Below are 25,315 nucleotides of genomic sequence, written 5' to 3'. Positions count from 1 at the left end.
AAGTAATATGTTCTTTCAGTTGTCGGAGGGTTAGCATTAAAATAAAACCAAATATGATGTACAGTGCTTTTTATTAGAGCGTCTTTCCTCTAGATATGTTTAATCTTTCTGAGACAGTCCTGCGTTACTTGAATAATATTATGAAGAACCAACTAGCTCTTGATATACAATATCTGCTTTTTATGTGGTAATGAGTAACCTTTTAAATATCCCGCCATCAGCCGCGCGAATGCCAATTTTTCCACAGGTGCTTCTGCCGCATATCTTTCGGCCACCCTTGTGCTCACTGCAAGGGTAGATTTACTACGAGGATGGGCGGATGATACACGACCCAGATATCAGTGAAAGAATTTTTACTCGCACGGCTGCATGCCCCAATTTAAGGAATTAACCATAGCTCACAATTAAACTTTCTGCAATAGCAGGTCAGCAACTGGAAGCAGTTAATACCATAAATTATCTGGGAGTACGCATTAGGAGTGATTTAAAATGGAATGATCATATAATGTTGATCGTCGGTAATGCAGATGCCAGACTGAGATTCATTGGAAGAATCCTAAGGAAATGCAATCCGAAAACAAAGGAAGTAGGGTACAGTACGCTTGTTCGCCCACTGCTTGAATACTGCTCAGCAGTGTGGGATCCGTACCAGATAGGGTTGATAGAAGAGATAGAGAAGATCCAACGGAGAGCAGCGCGCTTCGTTACAGGATCATTTAGTAATCGCGAAAGCGTTACGGAGATGATAGATAAACTCCAGTGGAAGACTCTGCAGGAGAGACGCTCAGTAGCTCGGTACGGGCTTTTGTCAAAGTTTCGAGAACATACCTTCATCGAAGAATCAAGCAGTATATTGCTCCCTCCTACGTATATCTCGCGAAGAGACCATGAGGATAAAATCAGAGAGATTAGAGCCCACACAGAGGCATACCGACAATCCTTCTTTCCACGAACAATACGAGACTGGAATAGAAGGGAAAACCGATAGAGGTACTGAAGGTACCCTCCGCCACACACCGTCAGGTGGCTTGCGGAGTATGGATGTAGATGTAGATGTAGATGGTCAGAAACAGTCTATATGGCTTCTCAGAGTGTTGCAAGGTAGGTTCTGCTGAGAAATAATTGTTAAGAAAAAAATTCGATACGTAGCTACGTTTCAGGGTTAATTAGCATTGATGGCAGCCAATCAGAGCGTTGCGAGCGTAGATTCAAGTGGCCCGCGAGACGCAATTTGTGCCAGTTGTCTCATAGTGTAGCTGTCAGCACTGGAGACTGCTCAACCTTTGGCTCTCGCTCTACCGTCCCTTGTCCACTTTTTTTTATCACTGTCTTGTTCGGTTTTAGGAAACCACACGAAGCACATGTCTGGCGACATCGTCTCTGGCGGGCCTCTTCAGTTAGCGCGAGCAACGGCCTGACTGCCCAATTTCAATGCTGATGAACTCGGAAACGGCTCAACGCATCCAATTTTTTCTTGACATCTGTTTCCCAGCACAACCTACCCTGCAACAGCCTTACAAGCTTTTCAGTTTCTGACAATACTGTACATCTCTTCAATACTCTTAATGTTTAAGCCATGATGATAAAGAAATTATTGTAATAAGAATTCCAAAACTGAGCTGCTTTGAGGATAGATTGTTAATTCATATAGTTTCTTCTAATTAATCTAGGACTCGTATCTGTCTCCATCACAGCTGGATTCAAAAGCCGTTTTACGTCAAACCACTACGGTCGGATGTATCACGGGTGTGACATACCAATAACGTAAAGAGATAGGCGATAGTGTATTCAATCGTCAGGTCATTTCGTGTACTGAAGTCCGCTAAAAACATTAATTTTGCTTGTGCTGTTTGTTACATACCATGGGAATTAGAGAAGTGTGATAGGAGGAAGAATATTTCTGGTCAGGTGGGTTCAGTTTCCCCACTGGTAAAGCAAATAGGGCTGACGTCTCCTCCTCCTCCTCCTCCTCCTTCTTCTTCTTCTCCTTGTATGCACATATTAATTCTGTTTGCTGCTTTATGTTATCTAACCAAGATATCCTTCTTCGCCCTTTTACCATCGATCTTCCCTTCTAGTATCAGTTGTGGAAGGACAAATTTGATGTTCCCCAGGATACGCCACGGGTCTGCAGTTTTCTTTTTTCTTGAACCTTCTCGCTCTTAGTGTATTCGTAACAATAGATCAGTGTTAATTATTTTTGCATCCTGCGATAAATCCACGTTTTAAAGGCTACTATTTTCTTTGCTATTGACATATTTACTGTCCATTCTTCAGAATCCATAGAAGTACGTCACCACATGTAGCATCTTACAAATCGAACTTTAAGGTTTAGGTCCAGATTTGTACTTGTGAGAATTTTCTTGAAATTTACGAAATCTGGGCGTTGTTTGCGCATTTCTTGTCCAGTATTTACATAGCCCTATACCTGAGAGGTATCAAGTGTCTTCCGAAAAATGTTCTAATAATGAATATCAAAATAGGGATGTCGGCCAACAGCTATGAACAGCATAGTGAAGTATTATTGTAGCGACGATAGTCACAAAACCAACTTCCACAAGGGTAGTACTAGCGTATATGTCTACTAGCATCATAACTGATGAAGAGGGGAAAGAATATTAGATGAAATGAAAGAAATTAATGTGAGCGTTAAGAGAAATGAAAATTTAATTGTTTTGGGAGACTAGAATTAGGTAGTAGGAAAGAGAGTAGAAGGAAGAGGATGCCGACTAGTGGAATTTTGCGCAGAGTGCAACCTAATCGTAGATAACACTTGGTTTTATAATCGTGAAAAAAGGCTGTATACGCCTTAGAGAGATGGAGATAGCAGAACGTGGTAAGAATGAGATTAAGAAACTAGGTTTTACACCGCAAAATACATCTAGGAGTAAATGTGGATTCTGACCATAACTTGTTGGTTGTGAACTACGGATTAAAACAAGAAATTGCATAAAAGCAGGAAAATGAGTATATATACTCACTGATAAAAATCGCGCAATTCCGAAGAAATAATGAATGTAGAGTAATGAAATTTCGGGAATACACTTGTCTGGGTAACACGTTTAAATACACTCCTGGAAATGGAAAAAAGAACACATTGACACCGGTGTGTCAGACCCACCATACTTGCTCCGGACACTGCGAGAGGGCTGTACAAGCAATGATCACACGCACGGCACAGCGGACACACCAGGAACCGCGGTGTTGGCCGTCGAATGGCGCTAGCTGCGCAGCATTTGTGCACCGCCGCCGTCAGTGTCAGCCAGTTTGCCGTGGCATACGGAGCTCCATCGCAGTCTTTAACACTGGTGGCACGCCGCGACAGCGTGGACGTGAACCGTATGTGCAGTTGACGGACTTTGAGCGAGGGCGTATAGTGGGCATGCGGGAGGCCGGGTGGACGTACCGCCGAATTGCTCAACACGTGGGGCGTGAGGTCTCCACAGTACATCGATGTTGTCGCCAGTGGTCGGCGGAAGGTGCACGTGCCCGTCGACCTGGGACCGGACCGCAGCGACGCACGGATGCACGCCAAGACCGTAGGATCCTACGCAGTGCCGTAGGGGACCGCACCGCCACTTCCCAGCAAATTAGGGACACTGTTGCTCCTGGGGTATCGGCGAGGACCATTCGCAACCGTCTCCATGAAGCTGGGCTACGGTCCCGCACACCGTTAGGCCGTCTTCCGCTCACGCCCCAACATCGTGCAGCCCGCCTCCAGTGGTGTCGCGACAGGCGTGAATGGAGGGACGAATGGAGACGTGTCGTCTTCAGCGATGAGAGTCGCTTCTGCCTTGGTGCCAATGATGGTCGTATGCGTGTTTGGCGCCGTGCAGGTGAGCGCCACAATCAGGACTGCATACGACCGAGGCACACAGGGCCAACACCCGGCATCATGGTGTGGGGAGCGATCTCCTACACTGGCCGTACACCACTGGTGATCGTCGAGGGGACACTGAATAGTGCACGGTACATCCAAACCGTCATCGAACCCATCGTTCTACCATTCCTAGACCGGCAAGGGAACTTGCTGTTCCAACAGGACAATGCACGTCCGCATGTATCCCGTGCCACCCAACGTGCTCTAGAAGGTGTAAGTCAACTACCCTGGCCAGCAAGATCTCCGGATCTGTCCCCCATTGAGCATGTTTGGGACTGGATGAAGCGTCGTCTCACGCGGTCTGCACGTCCAGCACGAACGCTGGTCCAACTGAGGCGCCAGGTGGAAATCATGGCAAGCCGTTCCACAGGACTACATCCAGCATCTCTACGATCGTATCCATGGGAGAATAGCAGCCTGCATTGCTGCGAAAGGTGGATATACACTGTACTAGTGCCGACATTGTGCATGCTCTGTTGCCTGTGTCTATGTGCCTGTGGTTCTGTCAGTGTGATCATGTGATGTATCTGACCCCAGGAATGTGTCAATAAAGTTTCCCCTTCCTGGGACAATGAATTCACGGTGTTCTTATTTCAATTTCCAGGAGTGTAGTTAATATTGCAAGATTGCAGGTTAATGTAAGCTCGAGATAAGCCATTGCAAATGTGAAATCCTGATAAACTAATAACAGGTGTAGCCGCCAGAGTGTTGAATGTAAGCATGCAAAAATGCATCCATTGTGATGTACATGTGCTAGGTGTCAGTATGTGGGATGGACTTCCATGCCTGTTCCACTTGGTCGATCAATATAGGGCTGCATTCCTCCCAAGTCTTTCAGAAATATTGCACAAGGAACCCCCAGCTTCTCGTAGCCCTATTGAGCAACCTCTACCAAACTCAGTGAGGTGCTGACAACGGAATCTTTTTCGGCTTAAAGGCACTCTTGATTAACATCAGATCACTACATCCAATCTCAAAGGCAACGAACGCTCACGACCATTACAGCATAGGCCACTACCGCCACTCTTAGGCTTCTGGTACGAAATTTTAATGGATATCACCTGTCAGATGTATCAACACGCCCAGTAACTTCGTTTATGGCGTACAACTCTTCTTAGTGTGGTGATTTTTTTCTCTTCAGTGTATGACCCCTCTAACTTGAAATAATCGACCGTTGGTGAGAGTTTCAAAGAGATCATTACATAACTATTGAGTGAAATAGGGGAAACGAATACAATGGGAGATGTGTGGATAACTTTGAGAGGCGAAATTGTGGAGGAAGAAAAGGCAAAAAGAGAAATGCAAACAGAAATCCTGCGTTAATGTACGAGATGCTGCACACAACTGAAGAAATTAGAAAATGATCAGTAGAGACGGTGAGAGAAAATGGCCGCTACTAAACAAAGAAGGGGAGGCCGAAAGATGTGAATATTACTGAACCATCAGCTTGATAAGTCAAGGTTGCAAAATAATAGTACGCATTTTTAGAGGAGAATACAAATACAGGTGAGAAACGCTTTTGGATTCCAAAGAAATGTACGAAACCGCAAGGCAATACTGACCCTGTGATCTATCTAATATGATATAGAAATGCAAATGCACATGTACAATATTGGTATAATTAAGGACAGGTTTTGACTATTTTGTCCGCAGCTCGTGGTCTTGCGGTAGCGTTCTCGCTTCCCGCGCACGGGGTCCCGGGTTCGATTCCTGGTGGGGTCAGGAATTTTTCCTGCCCGAGATGACTGGGTGTTGTTGTTTCGTCCTCATCATCCTCATTCATCCCCATTACGGTTGAAGGAAGGAAACGGCAAACCACCTCCACTAAGACCTCGCCTAGTACAGCGATGCGGGTCTCCCGCATCGTCCCCTATGCTCCTCGGAGTATAGGATCTCATCTCTCGACACTGTTCACAGCACGCCTTGAAATTCTGAATCTAGGAGGGCCTGAACACAGGCAGTGGAATGTAATCTGCAATCTGTGTAGAAACTAGATTGCTGTACAAAGCGTCGAGGGCATGAAAGTGAGACAGTAATTGAGATGGGATGGAGCTAAGCTTGTAGCATATTCCCCATGTTATTAAGCCTGTACAATGAGCAGGAAAGGAAGGAAATCTACGAGGAACTTGGAAAGGGAAATGAAGATCAGGGGAAAGAATTAAGAGCTTTGAGGTTTACTGATGACATTGTAATTCTGTCAAAGACGATAAAGGACTTAGAACAGAAGCTGAATTGAGTCACTGAATAGGAGTTTAAGGTAAACATTAAGAAAAATAGAATGTGCATTAGAGAATGTGTTACGTCGTAAAGTCAAGCTCCCACACGCCAGTCGGGAACGACGGTGCAGAGAGGTCTGTGAAGAAGACGTCAGCCAATCGCACGCTGACACACCCCTCTCCAGGACGACAATGCTACAACAGCGGCCTCTGTAAGAAGAGGACATAAGCCTCGACCAGTCGCGGCGCAATTCTCCAGTGGCATTGAGATCAGGCACTTCAAGACCAGCGACTTAGGAATTGTATATAACGAATAACGTTATTTTGTCTGTCGCCCTTTGCTTGTGACACATCTGTTTAACACAAAGTATTGTAATCATTTCCTTTTGTAATAAAATTCATTAATACGATTTGCTTGAATTGCTGTCTAGCGGTCAGAGAAAGCAAGTTTCCTAGGTACCCCACATTTGGCGAGAAGACAGGATTCAACAGAATGTGAGTGTATTAAACCAACGCTGTGGGAACTATATCTGAAAAAGACATCCTAATATTGGTAGGTGAGATCAGCTATTTGGGCAGCAAAATAACTTTCGCCAAAGCTGAGATAATATAAAATGCAGACAAGAAGTAGTTTAAACAGTAATAGAAATCTAAGCGTTAGAATTTGTATTCTAAAAGATTTTCCCCGAAATGAAACGTGAAGAATAAACGATGCAGAGAAGAAGATAATAGAAACTTTTCGAACATGGTGTTAGAGAAAAATGTCGAAGATTAAATGGGTATTTTGTATAACTAATGAAGAGACACTGATTCAGGGAGAAAAGTACATGTGGCCAAACTTGACTAAAACTGGGGTTCGTCTGACAGGATACATTCTGATGCGTCAAGGAATAACCAGTGAAGATGGAGGAAAGTGTGAGGTGTAAAATTACTACACGCGAAGTCCTAAACTACAGTAAGAAGATTCGGGTGGATGTAGACTGCTGCAGATATGCAGAGACTAACATACTTGCATGCGATATGCTTGTGTGGAGAGGAGCATCAAGTCAGTATTCGGACTAAAGACAACAACAACAGTGAATGAACTAACGAATAGCCGATTGGGTGGAAGTCCCGCGGCTATAATGCAGTGTGTGTTGCGCTAACTTATGGCTCCACGAAAGATTTCTCGGAAACATTTATTGGCGAGCCTGAATTAATGCTCCGCACTGCTGCGCTGCTGAATCAGTCTAAATAAGGTTCGTCAATCTCTCAATGACTCCTGAAATAGGATTAATATTGCCACTTCTTGAGGAAATATTATGTAGGTGTTGCCGGTCTGCATTTTATTTCTTTTTTACGAGGGCCATCATCCATTATTGTACAAGGCTGATGGTATCTCTTCTCTCGCTACGCGACGGCAGCTCCTGTAGTGGTAAGACAGTGAGATTCGACAACATAAATTTTGTCTAGGACATATTGTTCGTCTCTCTTTTCTGACCAAGGTTTTCGGGTGGTTTCCCTTGGTTACAAGACAAATGATGGGCCTGGGAATTCCCTATTATTTGCCGCGCGGGGTAGCCGAGCGGTCTGAGGTATCTTGTCACAGTTAGCGCGGCTCCCTCGGTTAGTGGTTCGAGTACTCCTCGGGCATGAGTGTATGTATTGTCCTTAGCGTAAGTTAGGTTAAGTTAGTTTAATTAATGTGTAAGCCTAGGAACCGATGATCTCAGCAATTTGGTCCCATAGTCCATACCTCAAATTTCCAAAGTTTCCCTGATATATGTTCCCAATTTGATTTCTGTTTGCCCCCTTCCCAGTCTACTGGGATATTTGCCTGAAACGAACAAAGTTTGTTCCACAAGTGTCAAAAGTAGGGAATGAGGGTTGTGGAAAAAAGGACATTTGTTACTTAATAAAATACAGTGTAGACATTTATATTTTCTTTGTCTCTCAAATACAAAAACCAACACACAGACACACACTTTTTGACTTTTTTAATTTTTTTGAGTCCTCCGTCTTCCGACTGGTTTGATATGGCTCGCCACGAATTCGTCTCCTGTGCCAAACTTTTCATCTCAGAGTAGCAATTGCATCCTACGTCTTCAATTATTTTCTGGATATATTCCAGTCTGTACCTTCCCCTACAATTTTTACCCTCTACAGCTCGCTTTAGTGCCATGGAAGTATTCCCTGATGCCGTAACAGATGTCCTATCATCACGTCCCTTCTTCTTGTAAGTGTTTCCCATACATTCCTTTCTTCGCCGATTCTGCGGAGAACCTCCTCATTCCTTACCTTATCAGTGCACCTAATTTTCAACATTCTTCTGTGGCACCACATCCCAAAGGCTTCGAATCTCTTCTGTTCTGATTTTCTCGCAGGCCATCTCAGATTACCATACAATGCTGTGCTTCAAACGTACATTCTCAAAAATTAATTCCTCACGTTAACACCTGTGATAGTAGCAGACTCTCTTGGCCAGGAATGCCTTTATCGACAGTGCTAGTCGACTTTTCATGTCCTCCTTGCTCCGTCCGTCATAGGTTATTTTGCTTTCTACGTAGCTGAATTCCTTAACTTCGTCTGATTCGTGATCCCCAATTGTAATGTTAAGCTACTCGCTGTTCTTATTTCTGCTCCTTCTCATTACTTTCGTCTTTCTTCGATTTACTTTCAATCCATATTCTGCATTCAATACACGGTTCATTCCATTAAACACATCCTAGAGTTTTTCTTCACTTTCACTGAGGATTGCAATGTCGTCAGCGAATCTTATCATCGATGTTCTTTCACCCTGAATTTAGTCTGACTCTAGAACCGTTATTTTATTTCCCTCATTGCTTCTTCGAGGTATAGACTGAAAAGTAGGGACCAAAGAGTGCATCCTCATCTTGCACCATTTTTAATCCGAGCACTTCGTACTTGGTCTAACAGTCTTATTGTTCCCTCTTGGTTCGTGTACATACTGTATATTACCCGCCTTTCGCAATAGCTTACCTCTCTTTTTCTCATAATTTTTAATATATTGCACTACCTTACATTGTCGAACAATTTTTCCAGGTCGACAAATCCTGGGATGTGTCTTGATCTTCCCTCAGCCTTGCTTCCATTATCAACCACAACGTCAGAACTGCTTCTCTAGTGTATTTACCTTCCCTAAACCCAACCTGATCGTCATTTTTTAACAAATCCTCAATTTTCTTTTCTGTTCTTCTGTACATTACTGCGGTGAGCAACTTCGATACATGAGCTGTTAAGCTGATTATGCGGTAATTCTTGCACTTGTCGGATTTTGCTATTTTAGGAATTGTGTGGATGTTTTTCCGAAAGTCAGATGGTGCAGCGCCAGACTCTTTTATTCTCGTACCAACGTGTATAGTCGTTTTATTGTCATCTCCCCCAATGATTTTAGAAATTCAGATGGACTGTTGTCTATTCCTTTTCCTTATGTGATCTCAAGCTTTCCAAAGCTGTTTTAAATTCTAATTTTAACACGTGATCCTCTATCTCTTCCTTGCTGACTTATGTTTCTGTGTCGACCTCGTCATCAGACAAGTCTTCCCTCTCGCAGAGGACTTCGATGTTCTCTTTCCACCTACCCGCTCTCTCCTCTGTATTTAACAGTGGAATTCACATTACACTCTTAATGTTCCCGCTCTTGATGTAAATTTCACCGAAGGTTGTCTTGACTTTTCTGTACGTCCTGTCGGCAAGCATTTCTTTTTCGATTTTGTCATATTTATCATACAGCCATTTTGTCTTCATTCACTACACATTCTACGAGGGCAGTTCAATAAGTAATGCACACATTTTTTTTCTGAAACAGGGGTTGTTTTATTCAGCATTGAAATACACCAGGTTATTCCCCAATCTTTTAGCTACACAATACTATTTTTCAACGTAATCTCCATTCAATGCTACGGCCTTACGCCATCTTGAAATGAGGGCCTGTATGCCTGCACGGTACCATTCCACTGGTCGATGTTGGAGCCAACGTCGCACTGCATCAATAACTTCTTCATCATCCGCGTAGTGCCTCCCACGGATTGCGTCCTTCATTGGGCCAAACATATGGAAATCCGACGGTGCGAGATCGGGGCTGTAGGGTGCATGAGGAAGAACAGTCCACCGAAGTTTTGTGAGCTCCTCTCGGGTGCGAAGACTTGTGTGAGGTCTTGCGTTGTCATGAAGAAGGAGAAGTTCGTTCAGATTTTTGTGCCTACGAACACGCTGAAGTCGTTTCTTCAATTTCTGAAGAGTAGCACAATACACTTCAGAGTTGATCGTTTGACCATGGGGAAGGACATCGAACAGAATAACCCCTTCAGCGTCCCAGAAGACTGTAACCATGACTTTACCGGCTGAGGGTATGGCTTTACACTTTTTCTTGGTAGGGGAGTGGGTGTGGCGCCACTCCATTGATTGCCGTTTTGTTTCAGTTTCGAAGTGATGAACCCATGTTTCATCGCCTGTAACAATCTTTGACAAGAAATTGTCACCCTCAGCCACATGACGAGCAAGCAATTCCGCACAGATGGTTCTCCTTTGCTCTTTATGGTGTTCGGTTAGACAACGAGGGACCCAGTGGGAACAAACCTTTGAATATCCCAACTGGTGAACAATTGTGACAGCACTACCAACAGAGATGTCAAGTTGAGCACCGAGTTGTTTGATGGTGATCCGTCGATCATCTCGAACGAGTGTGTTCGCACGCTCCGCCATTGCAGGAGTCACAGCTGTGCACGGCCGGCCCGCACGCGGGAGATCAGACAGTCTTGCTTGACCTTGCGGCGATGATGACACACGCTTTGCCCAACGACTCACCGTGCTTTTGTCCACTGCCAGATCACCGTAGACATTCTGCAAGCACCTATGAATATCTGAGATGCCCTGGTTTTCCGCCAAAAGAAACTCGATCACTGCCCGTTGTTTGCAACGCACATCCGTTACAGACGCCATTTTAACAGCTCCGTACAGCGCTGCCACCTGTCGGAAGTCAATGAAACTATACTAGACGAAGCGGGAATGTTTGAAAATATTCCACAAGAAATTTCCGGTTTTTTCAACCAAAATTGGCCGAGAAAAAAATGCGTTGCATTACTTATTGAACTGCCCTCGTATTTATTACGGTCCTAAGTGACTTGTATTTCTGTATACCTGAATTTCCTTGAAATTTTTATGTACCTCCTTCTATCGTCAATCAGCTGAAGTATTTCATCTCTTATCCATAGTTTCGTCGTAGCTGCCTTCCTTGAATCTACAGTTTTCTTCTTCTGTGATTGCCGTTTTTAGAGCTGTCCAGTCCTCTTCAACTGAAATGCCTACAGAGCTGTTCATTAACGCAGTATCTCTAGCTTTGGAGAACTTCAAACGTGTCTCTTCACTCCTTAGTACTTCTGTATCCCACTTCTTTGCACATTTGTTTTTCCTGACTAGTCTCTTAAACTTAAACCAACTTATCGTCGCTACTAAACTGTGATCTGAGTCTATATCTGACCTATGGTACGCCTTGAAATCCAGTAATTCGGAATCTCTGCCTGAACATGGTGTAATCTAACTGAAGTCTTCCCGTATCTTCAGGCTTTTCCCAAGTATACCTCCTGCTCCTCCATTGATTCTTCGACAGAGTATTCGAAATTACTGATATTTATTGCAGAAATCAATTAATCTTTCTCTTCTTTCGTTTCTACTACCAAAGCCCATATTGTCCCGTAACCCATTCTTATACTCCCTCCCCTACAACCATATTCCGATCTCTTATGACTATTAGATATTCAACTCCCCCTACGTACTGAATAACCCGTTCAATATCTTCATATACTTTCTGCATCTCTTGATCTTCGGCTTGCGACGTCGGCATGTACCTGAGCTATCGTTGTCGGTGTTGGTTTGCTGTCGATTCTGATGAGAACAATCCTATCACTGTACTGCTCACAGTGGCTCACGCTCTGTCCTACCTTCCTATTCACAACGAATCATACTCCCGTTATACGATGTTCTGCAGCTACTGGTGTTACCCTAAACTCGCCTGACCGGAAGTCCTTGTGTTCTATTTCACTTCACTGACCTCCACTAGATTTAGAATGAGCCTTAGCATTTCCTTTTCATTCTAGATTACCTGCCACATTCAAACTTCTGACATTCTACGCCCCGACGCGTAGAGCGTTATCCTTTCGTTAGTTATTCAGTCTATTTTTCACGGTCACCTCCTCCTTGGTATTCCCGTCCGGTAGGTCCGAATGAGGGACTATACCGGTATCTTTTGCCAATGAACAGATCATCATGAAGCTTTTTCAATTACGGGCCACATGTCCTGTGGATACTCATTGTGCTTTTAATGCAGTTATTTCCATTGCCTTCTGAATCACATGCCATTGATCGTTGCTGATTCGTGAACCCTTAGGGGCAGTTTCGCATCCCAAGGGCAAGAGAGTGCCCAGAACGTCTATCCGCTCCTCCGCACTCTTTGGCAAGGCCGTTGTCTGATTGAAAATGACTTGTTAAGCGGGAAGTTTAGGGCCACCACATTTTAAGATTTTTATTCAAAATTTATTTAGTGGTGAGGTTCGAAACTGGAACCGAAGACTTTTTTATTACGGATAAAGACGTTACCTCAAAACCTCCTGTAGCGCATGCTTAATGCATTAACTGAATAACATAGGGGATATGCTACCACTCTCCCCATTTCTTTGTTTCTAAATTTCTGTTTTCCTTTCTCACCCGTCGACTGGTATACCTGTAATCTTGTTTCTGTGTGCATTGTACATAAACTTCCGCTCTCACTGTTTTATCTCAAAGGGTATGCTCCATTCAACTTCATAGAAGATTCTACCTTGATAATCTCTTCCATATTCATCGATCAAACAACCATTTACTACGTCTTCTAGTGCTCCTTCGGTTTACTTCCCACCTACAACAGGATGCATTAAGTATGGTCACCCACGGTTTGCATTTGCTTTTATGTTTACGTGATAGACGGATGCCGTCTCCTTTTCCACAGACGTAAAATATCGTACGTAAATCGGGTAATCTTTTATCTGTATATTATTATGGTAAATGTTTGCAGTATTTATTTGAAAGAGATGTGGAATCAGCTGTTCTTTATCTTTACGTGCGAGAAAGCCGTTAACCAAGTTCGTTTACCAGTCATTGTGGTGCGTTTATTCTGTTCTGTTCTCGCATATCTCCCTTTCCCTGGAGCCAGTACGTTGCGTATTCTGATAAAGATTCAGAGCAGATATCGGCGTCCACCGATAGCCATATGTCGACGAGGGTGGTGTTGCAGTTATGGTTGTGTCCCGCGTATGCTAGATACTGCGATCACAGACAGTTTCATTCACTCATAGCCGACTTCTCAAGTGTGAATGTTGCTTTGGCCGGGACGTTACAGTCTATTGCCTAACAACAGATTCTGTTCATGTTGGGAAGACCTGTGCGGTTTTCATTGCATGAAACTGCTGACGAAACAAAATATGAACATTACTGAGTGTGTTTTAAATACGTCTGTGGAACAACAATAAAAATGTGTTTTTTTGTCACCAAACGCGTTTCGAATAATTCATATAGAACATCTGTAACGAAAAATATTTACGTTTTGGCTTCCTTTCTAGATCTTATTTACTATTTTGATTGCTTTCTAGATCCAAGAATAGTTCGTTACCAAAGTCACTAAGGTGTGAGTTTAGTTACTGTATGTTTTGTTCGATTGTCGCACAAAGAAAGCGCCGACCGCTTACACATTTCTTAAATATTGGCTCATTTGACGCTACTGTGTTTTGCCTAATTACACACTGCTTTGTAGCACCACGCATTTCTTGATCAGGAACATGACATAATGTAGCACCTCTACCGCTGTCTGAATAATTCTGGCTAAACGTGTCTTTGCGTGAATTGTTTTGCCAGCTCAACCACTAGTTTTGGTTTTTATTTTATCTAAAATGCTCCCTTCATGTGTGGTATGTTATAAGCATATTACGTCGTTTCATTACCTTCTATGCGTTTATTTAATATGGAAGTGAAATGAAGGAGTTGCAGAAGATCTAGGGGAGGAAGGAAGAGTGAGCTGGTGTGAGATGGGGGGAAAAGGGTGGGGGGGGGGGCAGAGAGAGAGACAGAGAGAGAGAGAAGAGAGAGTGAGGAAGACAGAGAGAGAGGGAGAGAGAGAGAGACATACAGAGAGAGAAATTTGGAAAATGAAAAGTTTTTATTTCTTGTATGGTTTGTTGAATGATTTTGTCTAGCGACTGGTTTCTAATATCAATCGCTAGGCTTGCATTCGGGAGAACGACGGTTCATATAACCTTTTGACCCCCCAGGTTTAAGTTTTCCGCTAATTTCCTAAACGGCTCCACGCAAATTCCGGCATGGTTCCTTGGAAAGGGCATGCCAGATTTCCTCGTCTATCCTTTCGTAATCTGAGCTTGTGCTCCGTCTCTAATGACCCCGTTGCTGACGGCAGGTTAAACTCTGTTATTGCCGGCCGGAGTGGCCGAGCGGTTCTAGGCGCTACAGTCTGGAACCGCGCGACCGCTACAGTCGCAGGTTCGAATCCTGCCTCGGGCATGGATGTGTGTGATGTCCTTAGGTTAGTTAGGTTTAAGTAGTTCTAAGTTCTAGGGGACTGAGGACCTCAGAAGTGAGGTACCGTAGCTCTCAGAGCCAAACTCAGTTATTACTCCCTCCTTTTTCTTGCAATATTTACCTGGTCATTAAGAAGGTGTTTATTGTATGTCACTGTTTTTTGTATTCCATAATTTTATTGAAAAGTCGTCAGACGACTGATTTTATGGATTTTTATGATGCTCACAGCTTTTCTTATGGCGCTTGGCCTGTGATATTCCTGTTTAAGGCGGACTGTATTTATAAGATGTGACGTGCTTTTTAAATCTTTTATCAAATGACCTGCCAGTCACCCAGATGTAGATTTAGTCGCAGTCCCTGCAACTCAGCAACTCAGATGGTTGAAACCAGGTTGCTGGTATCCTTCGGATTTGGTTATTTGGACGTTATTCTGTATTGAGTTATTCGTTTTGGGGGCAATGTTTATGACATGCTTTTTAAATAGGTTGCCCGTTTCGTTTTATGGGTTTATTGTGGTAGGTCACTGTACGCCACAGACGGATTGAAACTACCTTCAATCATATACCTCGTCACGGTATTTATAAGTGGCATCACTGTTTGCTGAACTACCACACATAAACATAGATTACAAATTATTCAGCAGTTATCTATTCACATATTTACCAGCATTAGCAGCAATTGGTGTATGAGGGTAGGGAAGCAGAGAGCTTGTAACATATAATTCCCGGCGACGCTCACCTACGAGGTGGAATCCAAAATTTTCGGGACTGGTGCTGCTATCTCGAAAGTAGGAGTAATAGATCTTAGCATCGTTTGGTGGCGAGAGCTGCATATCTGATGAGTCAGTGTGCGGAGTGGCCTTCAGCTCAGAGATGTGGTATGTCAACAGTGATTTCTGTAATACTCTGTGTTTGGTGTGAGGCGATTTTACGATGGATCAGAACAGCACGTGTGTATCAAATTCTGTGCGAATCTCGGGAAAAGTGCTACGGGGATCCTTGCAATGATTCAACAATTATTTGGGGGACAGAGCATGAGCCGTACATGTGTGTTTGAGTGGCATGCTCGGTTCAGGGCCGGCCGTACAGAGGTCGAAGATGATGCTCACACTGGAAGGGCCTATAGCCGCACAACGCCAGACATTGTTGCCAAACTTCAACAATTGGTTCGTGCGGATCGACGTCGAATCATTCAAGACCTTGGGGATGAAGTGGGTATTGGTAATGGGACAGATCAACGAATGTCGACTGATGGTTTGGGCATGCATCGTGTCGCCGCAAAATTTGTGCCAAGGATCTTGACTGCCGATCAGACGGCATAGCGTGTTGTAGTGTGCACGGACGTTCGCCACACCGCATCTGATGATCCAACCTTCTTGGTATGGGTTATCAATGACGACGAGAGCTGGATTTACGGTTATGACCCAGAGACAAAGCAACAATCGTCCCAGTGGAAGAGCCTGGACTCTCCAAGACCAAAAAAGCGAGACAGGTGAAGAACAAAGTGAAGAGTATGATCATCGTTTTCTTTGATACCAAGGGAATTTTGCACAAAGAATTCGTCCCACCCAACCAAACAGTGAATTCCGCATACTACTGTGACGGCTCTGTGAAAACTTGCAGTGACGACAGCCCTAACTTTGTCGTCAAGGGAACTGGTTGCTGCATCACGATGACGCGCCATGTCAAACGTCCTTGCTCACCAGGACCTTTTTGGCAAAGAACAACATGGTGGTTGTACCCCCACCCACCTACTCGCCAGATTTGGCACATTGCGACTTCGCGCTATTGCCAAAACTGAAACTGAAGTTGAAACGCCATCGGTTCGACACTCTAGAGAGGATTCAAAAAGCATCGCTGACGGTGTTAAACACGCTCGAAGAAAGGACTTCCAGAAAACGTTTGACCAGTGGCAGAAGCGCTGGGACTGGTATGTATGTGCAGATGGGAAATAATTCAAGGGTGATGGTGACCATTAGTCCAAAGGTAAGGTTTTCAACAGATGGCAGCACCAATCCCGAAAATTTTGGGTACCACTTTGTATATTCTACTCGGACTGGCTGAAAGGCCTGCAGGTGGTGTAATGTAATGGAGCTGCTTGCAGCTTGAGGAGAAGGGTGGTGAACCTCGTGGACGTAAGTGGTGAGTTCTGAACCTGCTGGAGCGTAAGCCTATCTGCATGGCACTGAGTGATCATAAGTGAGAGATAAAAGCTTTTCTTCCTGCATACAAAGAATTGATAGAGTTCGCAAGTCTATTCTTTATGTCTGAATGTTTTTCAGACGAGTGTTGCAATTAAATGAGTGTGCAATAAAATATAAATTTAAGTATATTGCAGCTACACAGTACAGCCAAATAGAAGGAATACTGTTTCGAAAGCCCGTAACTATTTCCCCTTGCGCCACATAAGTTTGAAATTTGGCTGAAAGTTGCCTACAATCTTCCTCTGTAATTGGTGGAAAGGGTAGCGCCCTGTGACTTCACCCTTGGGCTCGCCGATGTTTCAGACAGCAAGGTGTCGCAACATGCGAAAACAAAGGCCGGGTCTCAGCAGTCCATGTGACGTGTAAAGTGAGTTAATGACGTCAAAGTGGCACCAAATTTCACCGCAGTTCCGTCCAACGCCACCGTCGTCGTGTCACACGATGGGAAGGTCGTCACAGCCCCTCTTACCCGTATATCACCCCTCCTTTTCACGCCTCTGCAATGGAAGAGAGAACAGTGACTCCCAGCGTCGAAATCACGTGGTTTTCTTATGAGTGGCCGAGGAAAAGAGACCCACGTGGTTGCACCTTGTACACCAGAGCAAATATTGAGGTCACACTGCACTCCAAAGAAGTGAGATCACTTTCAATTGTGTTACTAGCCCACGATGTCCTTCGAGAGGGATTTACAAATTTATCAGGAGTATCAATTGTCAAGAACGTCTTGCTCATCATGTTACAAACTGTCTTTTCGGCGGCGAAATGTGTAGAAATCATTCTATCACCAAGGGAAGGGATAGTTTCAGTCACTTCCTTTACGCCACCCCCTGAACCATTCTCGTGCCGATTCTGAGCGGCGGAGTATCTGAAATGTTTCCGTAGCCCACCCATAAGAAAAGCTCGTGATTTTAGGCTAGGCGTCGCAGTTCTGATCTCGATCGCAGATGAGGCAAAAGAAGGGCGAAATATGAGTAAGAGACGCTGTGACGACCTTGCCATCGTCTGACACGTCGACGGTGGCGGCGGGCAGAACTGTGGTGAAATTTGGTGCCAATGTGACGTTATTAACCCACTTTACACGTCACATGGACTGGTGACGTCTGGCCTTTTTTTGGGTGTGTCGACACCTTGTGGTTAGAAGCGTCGTCGAGTCCGAGGGTGACGTTATAGTACGATATGCTTTTGCACCATTACAGAGGAAGGTCGTAGGTACCTTTGCGCCAAATTTCACACATATGCGTCGCAGTAGGAGACAACAACAGGCTTTAGAAAAAGTGGGCCTTTAATTCTGTTGCAGAGTGTATTAGCAGCCATTCTTGCTCACTTCCAATTTCAGTTATGTTTACCATGCAGATTAAAGCAGATGTTACCTGCGTTTTAAAACTGAATGTCCAAAACAAGAATAACCATAGATCAATATTTTCACTAATTCACAACTCGACAAAAAATTGAAAATCTTCCTGATATTTATTTAAAAAATGGAAAAATATTGAGGGAAAAAAACACACGCACAAAGAGTGCTCCCATTTCCCAACCGAACGCCCCCACTCCACTCTCACCTTCTACTATTCACACGATCCTCTAGGCAATATCCTACAGTAACCAAACAAGTAAATGTGCACTACGCAGCAAGAAAGGTTACGTGTGGAGAAGTGCAAAACTGTGTAAGGTGGCTATAATTTCGTAACTTACAAGCACTCATTTACTTACTTTGCCTTCATTTACAAGCGGAATTAGGTAACATTTAGTAGGTTGTACATCCTATATATGAATATTTCAAGAAGATTGACATTGTCACGTACACCTTGTAAATAACTGTTAACGCTTATTGAATGAAAGGTGACGGAGTGTCTTTATTATCAAAATGGCGTAATGAATGATTGCCTATACTAGCAGAGGTTGGAACGCCAGTGGAAATGAAACGGCAGGCGTAACTCCAGCCCTTTGTGGGAAATGCCGCACAGGTGTGTTGGTGCTGCTTCATACAAGAAGTGCCAAGACGGACGGTCTGGGCCCCTGAGCACTGAAGCACAATACAGCGGCGGTCGGTAGGTTTTGTAGCGGGACCGGAAGGATAACCGGATAATACTTCAGAGACACTGCAAATCTGGGACGCAGGTGAGAGGAACGAGGAAGCGTTACCTCGGAAATTGCAGGCTGGGTTATTTCAGAGGATTTTTACTCCGAGAATCGTACCATTGTATGAGTTTAGGTATTTCCTCGTAGCCGGCCGGAATGGCCGTGCGGTTCTAGGCGCTACAGCCTGGAGCCGCGTGACCGCTACGGTCGCAGGTTCGAATCCTGCCTCGGGCATGGGTGTGTGTGATGTCCTTAGGTTAGTTAGGTTTAAGTAGTTCTAAGTTCTAGGGGACTGAAGACCTCAGATGTTAAGTCCCATAGTGCTCAGAGCCATTTTATTTCCTCGTAAACTTTCCGACCTGGACGACAAAAGACTAAAAGGTCGTTGGTCGGCGTTCCGTAGAATCTGTAGAGAGGGAGAATATTCCGTGGTTTCGAGAATATGATTCGCCTTCTGAGTTACCAGGGAGGGGAGCTGAGCTTTGCTGGGAAGCCAGCGGTGGAGAGAAGAGGTCCTTTCGTTTTGAGCGGCCAAGTTTGACGGTCACTCAGTATCAGCTTTTGTTGGTACAGACTGACTTGCTGTCTTTGCTCTCAGGAGATTTTATGGTTAGAACGGTTAGGTACTGTACTGTAGCGGACTTATACGATTCTGGACTTCGCATTCGGGTTGGGAGTCGTCGTTGAGTACGCATCATTCAGTGGTTGAGAGCACTATGCCTATACTCACGTTGAGACGTTACCTGACTCTGTCCTTGTGGCTGGGAGTTCGGGTTTCTTTGTCTGTAGAACACAGAGGAGAAGACAGTATTAGATTCTACTAGTCAGCGGACCGTCTTACGCCCTCTTAGTGTTTGAATGAGTTTTTTATATATATATTTTGTGGCTGGAGTTCTTCCGCCGTCGTAGGCGAGTGCGAGAACCATCATTCCGACGCACCGGACGCAATACATACGGTGATATTGCTAATTGCTTCGGCTTATTAGGGCTGTAAAGCTACACAGCTGTGATCCGATAAATTTTATTTCCATTGAGGTTGCACACCACTGTAGATCATCTTTGAAAGTAGTGTTTTCTAGTGTTTGGGAAATAGATGATGTCAGTTGTCTCGCGTTATTTATATTAGACAGCGTAGCCATAAAAAGGGGCATATTTGGGCCATTTATCTACCGTATTAGTTAGGAAATTCATTTGTATCTTTTTATGTCCATTGGATATTGATATATGAACATTTGTAATTTCAAGGGGTTTTAATCTACAATAAATGTATAACCAGAAACAGCATTTATCATTTGGTAGTAACTAGTTCCCTTAATCAGTTATTTATGTTTACGTTGTAATTTATACGTTAAAGACCAAGAAGGAGGTAATGAACATTAAGATATCCTAAGATATGCTTCAGGGGATAGTCAAACAGGGCCAAATCTTCATTTTGTAGTTCAGTATTTCCGTTGCGCACATTCATTTTACACCCTCTTGCAGTAGCGTGATGGAACTGTGACATGCTACGAACTGACAACAAGCACCGTGTGCATCAAATGTCAAAAATGGTTCAAATGGCTCTGAGCACTATGGGACTCAACTGCTGTGGTCATGAGTCCCCTAGAACTTAGAACTACTTAAACCTAACTAACCTAAGGACAGCACACAACACCCAGCCATCACGAGGCAGAGAAAATCCCCGACCCCGCCGGGAATCGAACCCGGGAGCATCAAATGTCAACAGAGGAACAAATACACCTACGAAAGGAATAGAAAAAATGAAAGTACGTGATAAATCACAAACTTATAATTGAAAACAGTTAATTTAAATGTGCTGCCAGGGAACACTTTATACTTCGTAACGAAATACGTATAATTAATAAATTTTCTTCATTTTATAGGACCCTGGTAATACCCACTATGAGTAAGCGCAACTTTTGCCATGAAAACAAAATAAACGCTCAGGTGCAAAAGATGAATAATGTACTGTTTTATTTAAGTGATATCACAAATAAAAGTGTGAGGAAGTCTTTTCTGAAAATATATATACCTACAGTGTAGGCTTATACACACTGGAAAGCCAAAGAAACTGGTACACCTGCCTAATATCGTGTGGGGTCCCGCGAGCACACAGAAGTGCCGCAATACGACGTAGCATGGACTCGACTAATGTCTGAAGTAGTGCTGGAGGCAACTGACACCATGAATCCTGCAGGACTCTCCATAAATCCGGAGTAGTAAGAGGGGGTGGAGATGTCTTCTGAACAGCGCGTTGTAAGTCATCGCAGAATTGCTCAATAATGTTTATGTCTGGAGAGTCTGGTGCCCACCGGAAGTGTTTAAACGCAAAAGAGTGTTCCTGGAGAAATTCTGTATGTGTGGGAAACCGCATTGTCCTGCTAGAACTGCCGAAGCCCGTCAGAATGCACAATGGACATGAATGGATGCAGATGATCAGACAGGATGCTTACGTACGTGTCACCTGTCAGAGTCGTATCTAGATGTATCATGGGTCCCATATCACTCCAACTGCACACGTCCCACATCATTACAGAGCCTCTACCAGCTTGAACAGCCCCTTGCTGACTTGCAGGGTCCATCGATTCATACGGTTGTCTCCATACCCACACACGTCCATCCGCTCTATGCAATTTGAAACGAGACTCGTCCGACCAGGCAACATGCTTCCAGTCATCAACAGTCCAATGTCGGTGTTGACGGGCCCAGACAGGCGTAAAGCTTTGTGTTGTGCAGTCATCAAAGGTAAACGAGTGGCCCTTCGGCTCCGCAAGCCCATATTAATGATGTTTCTTTGAATGGTACGCACGTTGACACTTGTCTGATGGCCTATCACTGAAATTTACAGCAATTTGCGGAAGCGTTGCACTTCTGCCACGTTGAACGATTCTCTTCAGTCGTCGTTGGACCCATTCCTGCAGGGTCTTTTTCCGACCGCAGGGATGCCGGAGATTTGATGTTTTACCGGATTCCTCATATTCACGGTACACTCGTTAAATAGTCGTACAAAAGATCCCCACTTTTTCGCTACCCCTGAGATACTGTGTCCCATCGCTAGTGCGCCGACAATAACACCACGTTCAGATTCACCTAAATCTTAATAACCTGCCATTGTAGCAGCAGTAACCGGTCTAACAACTGCGCCAGACACTTGTTGTCTTATGCAGTCGTTGCCGACCGCAGCGTCTTATTCTGCCTGTTTACATGTCTATGTATTTGAATACGCATTCCTATATCAGTTTCTTTGATGCTTCAGTGTAAGTGAATCGTGGTCGCCAACTGTAAAAACAAGCAGAGAATCGAATGTGATACCACAGAGGAATGCTAAAGATCGGAATGCTAGGGTGATTAAAATGAAGAGGTCTGAATCAAGTATCGGGCAAAATCTCATTATCGTTCAAGTTCAGTAAACCAAGGAATCTGTTGAGAGGTCATATACTAAGGAATCAAAGAAAAGCTAATTTTTTAAGCGGGTTAGTATATTGAGGATCCCCGGGGCTATATTTAAATGGATGTAGGTTACTGTAGCTAAGCAGAGATAAAGTGACTTGTGCAACCGCGGAGAGCCGTATCTAAGCAGTCTTCGGCTTGAAGACGGCAACAGCTACGACGGATGTGAGATCGCAGGCACAACCCAGAGCTGGTACAACTGTGTCACTGTAATGAGAGGTCACTGCATTCCGCCAGGGCGACACAAATTCGCCACCTAACGAACGCCAGGCGATGCAGCTGCACGAGAGCCTTCGCCCGGCCTCATTAAACACTTGCCCGCCCCCCTTACCTGCTGTTAACTGGGCCGCCGCACTCGGCTCCTCTTATGGAGTGCGGCAACCCACTTTAATATATGGCGACCCTTTCACGTGATTATCTCTGTAAGATATCTCACCAAATAATACATAAAATAGAAAGTATGTAATTGTACAGAGAAATGATGATTGCCGTGCTCTGTCGCTAGACAGTATTAATTTTAAAAAAGTCACGGTATACAGTGGAGAACGCAAGCTGTAATTGCTTTGCGCAACCTTAAAACGCTTGTATATCCTGCCCCATATCTGCGCTGCAGTAATTAGAACATCTCTACAACCTCTGCGGCTCAGTTCTACTAAAACCTCTAGGGCGGTTCGACAGGAAAAGAAAACAAATGCCAATTGCGTCACTGCTCAACTCGAGTGTACTGGAGAAATTACGAGAACCTAATGGTTCAGTTTTGAATTAATACGTTTTGAATTAATACGAGGGCTGTTCAGTAAGAAATGCAGCATATTTTTTTTTCTCTGAAAGCGGGTTGGTCTCATTCACGATTCCAATATATCATATTACTCGTCAGTGTTTTGGCTAAAAAGCCCTATTTCTCAACATAAGCTCCGTTCAATGCGACGGCCTTACGGCACCACTTACTGGGAGGGTCTGTACGCCCGCATGGTACTGGTCGAAGTCGGAGCCAGCGTCTTGTTGCATCAATAATGTTCCCATTATCCACGTCCTGCTTCAAGTTGTTAACACCCGTATTAGTACGTGGTGTAGTCTCCACGGACGGCAACGTAAGCGCTGACTGTAGCATCGAGTCGATCGTACAAATGGCGAATATTGCCCTGGAGTACGCGAAAGAACTTGCCCCCCTTCTAACAGCCGTGTACCGCAAGTCTCTAGAGGAACGGAGGGTTCCAAATGATTGGAAAAGAGCACAGGTAGTCCCAGTCTTCAAGAAGGGTCGTCGAGCAGATGCGCGAAACTATAGACCTATATCTCTGACATCGATCTGTTGTAGAATTTTAGAACATGTTTTTTGCTCGAGTATCATGTCGTTTTTGGAAACCCAGAATCTACTATGTAGGAATCAACATGGATTCCGGAAACAGCGATCGTGTGAGACCCAACTCGCGTTATTTGTTCATGAGACCCAGAAAATATTAGATACAGGCTCCCAGGTAGATGCTATTTTTCTTGACTTCCGGAAGGCGTTCGATACAATTCCGCACTGTCGCCTGATAAGAGCCTACGGAATATCAGACCAGCTGTGTGGCTGGATTGAAGATTTTTTAGCAAACAGAACACAGCATGTTGTTATCAATGGAGAGACGTCTACAGACGTTAAGGTAACCTCTGGCGTGCCACAGGGGAGTGTTATGGGACCATTGCTTTTCACAATATATATAAATGACCTAGTAGATAGTGTCGGAAGTTCCATGCGGCTTTTCGCGGATGATGCTGTAGTATACAGAGAAGTTGCAGCATTAGAAAATTGTAGCGAAATGCAGGAAGATCTGCAGCGGATAGGCACTTGGTGCAGGGAGTGGCAACTGTCCCTTAACATAGACAAATGTAATGTATTGCGAATACATAGAAAGAGGGATCCTTTATTGTATGATTATATGATAGCGGAACAAACACTGGTAGCAGTTACTCCTGTAAAATATCTGGGAGTATGCGTGCGGAACGATTTGAAGTGGAATGATCATATAAAATTAATTGTTGGTAAGGCGGGTACCAGGTTGAGATTCATTGGGAGAGTGCTTAGAAAATGTAGTCCAGCAACAAAGGAGGTGGCTTACAAAACACTCGTTCGACCTATACTTGAGTATTGCTCATCAGTGAGGGATCCGTACCAGATCGGGTTGACGGAGGAGATAGAGAAGATCCAAAGAAGAGCGGCGCGTTTCGTCACAGGGTTATTTGGTAACCGTGATAGCGTTACGGAGATGTTTAATAAACTCAAGTGGCAGACTCTGCAAGAGAGGCGCTCTGCATCGCGGTGTAGCTTGCTCGCCAGGTTTCGAGAGGGTGCGTTTCTGGATGAGGTATCGAGTATATTGCTTCCCCCTACTTATACCTCCCGAGGAGATCACGAATGTAAAATTAGAGAGATTAGAGCGCGCACGGAGGCTTTCAGACAGTCGTTCTTCCCGCGAACCATAAGCGACTGGAACAGGAAAGGGAGGTAATGACAGTGGCACGTAAAGTGCCCTCCGCCACACACCGTTGGGTGGCTTGCGGAGTATGAATGTAGATGTAGATGTAGATTCCACACCTTCCTGTCCACGTGGTTCCGTACGAGTTATTGGTTGCTGAGTCGCACGAATCGCTTGTAATCCCTTCATATCCCACACGTTCTCGATTGGAGAAAACTGCGGAGATCGTGGTGTCCAGGGAAGTTGCTATACAATTTGCAGAGCATGTTAAGTTTCACGGGCAGTGTGTGTAGGCGAGCATTATCCTGTTGGAGCAACACGTCAACTTCTCGTTGCAAAAATAGCAAAAGAAGGGGTCAACAACATTATGCACGTACCGAGTGGTGGTTAGCGTCCCCTCCAGAAACATCAAAGGTGAACGAGGTTTGCACCTTATCGCACCCTAGACCATAAAGCCTAAAATGGG

At 44.4% G+C, this 25,315-nt stretch overlaps 1 protein-coding gene across 5 annotated transcripts in view; it reads left to right on the top strand.

The window, feature by feature from the left end:
• LOC126199014 (ankyrin repeat and death domain-containing protein 1A-like) overlaps positions 1–25,315 on the top strand; it is an 811,076-nt gene that overhangs the window by 424,271 nt on the left and 361,490 nt on the right. The window lies entirely within an intron of this gene.

Source organism: Schistocerca nitens, chromosome 8 (assembly GCF_023898315.1).
Source record: "Schistocerca nitens isolate TAMUIC-IGC-003100 chromosome 8, iqSchNite1.1, whole genome shotgun sequence".
NCBI lineage: Eukaryota > Metazoa > Arthropoda > Insecta > Orthoptera > Acrididae > Schistocerca > Schistocerca nitens.
The sequence above is the reverse complement of the archived record's forward strand: the minus strand, read 5'-3'. Positions and strand labels throughout refer to the sequence as shown.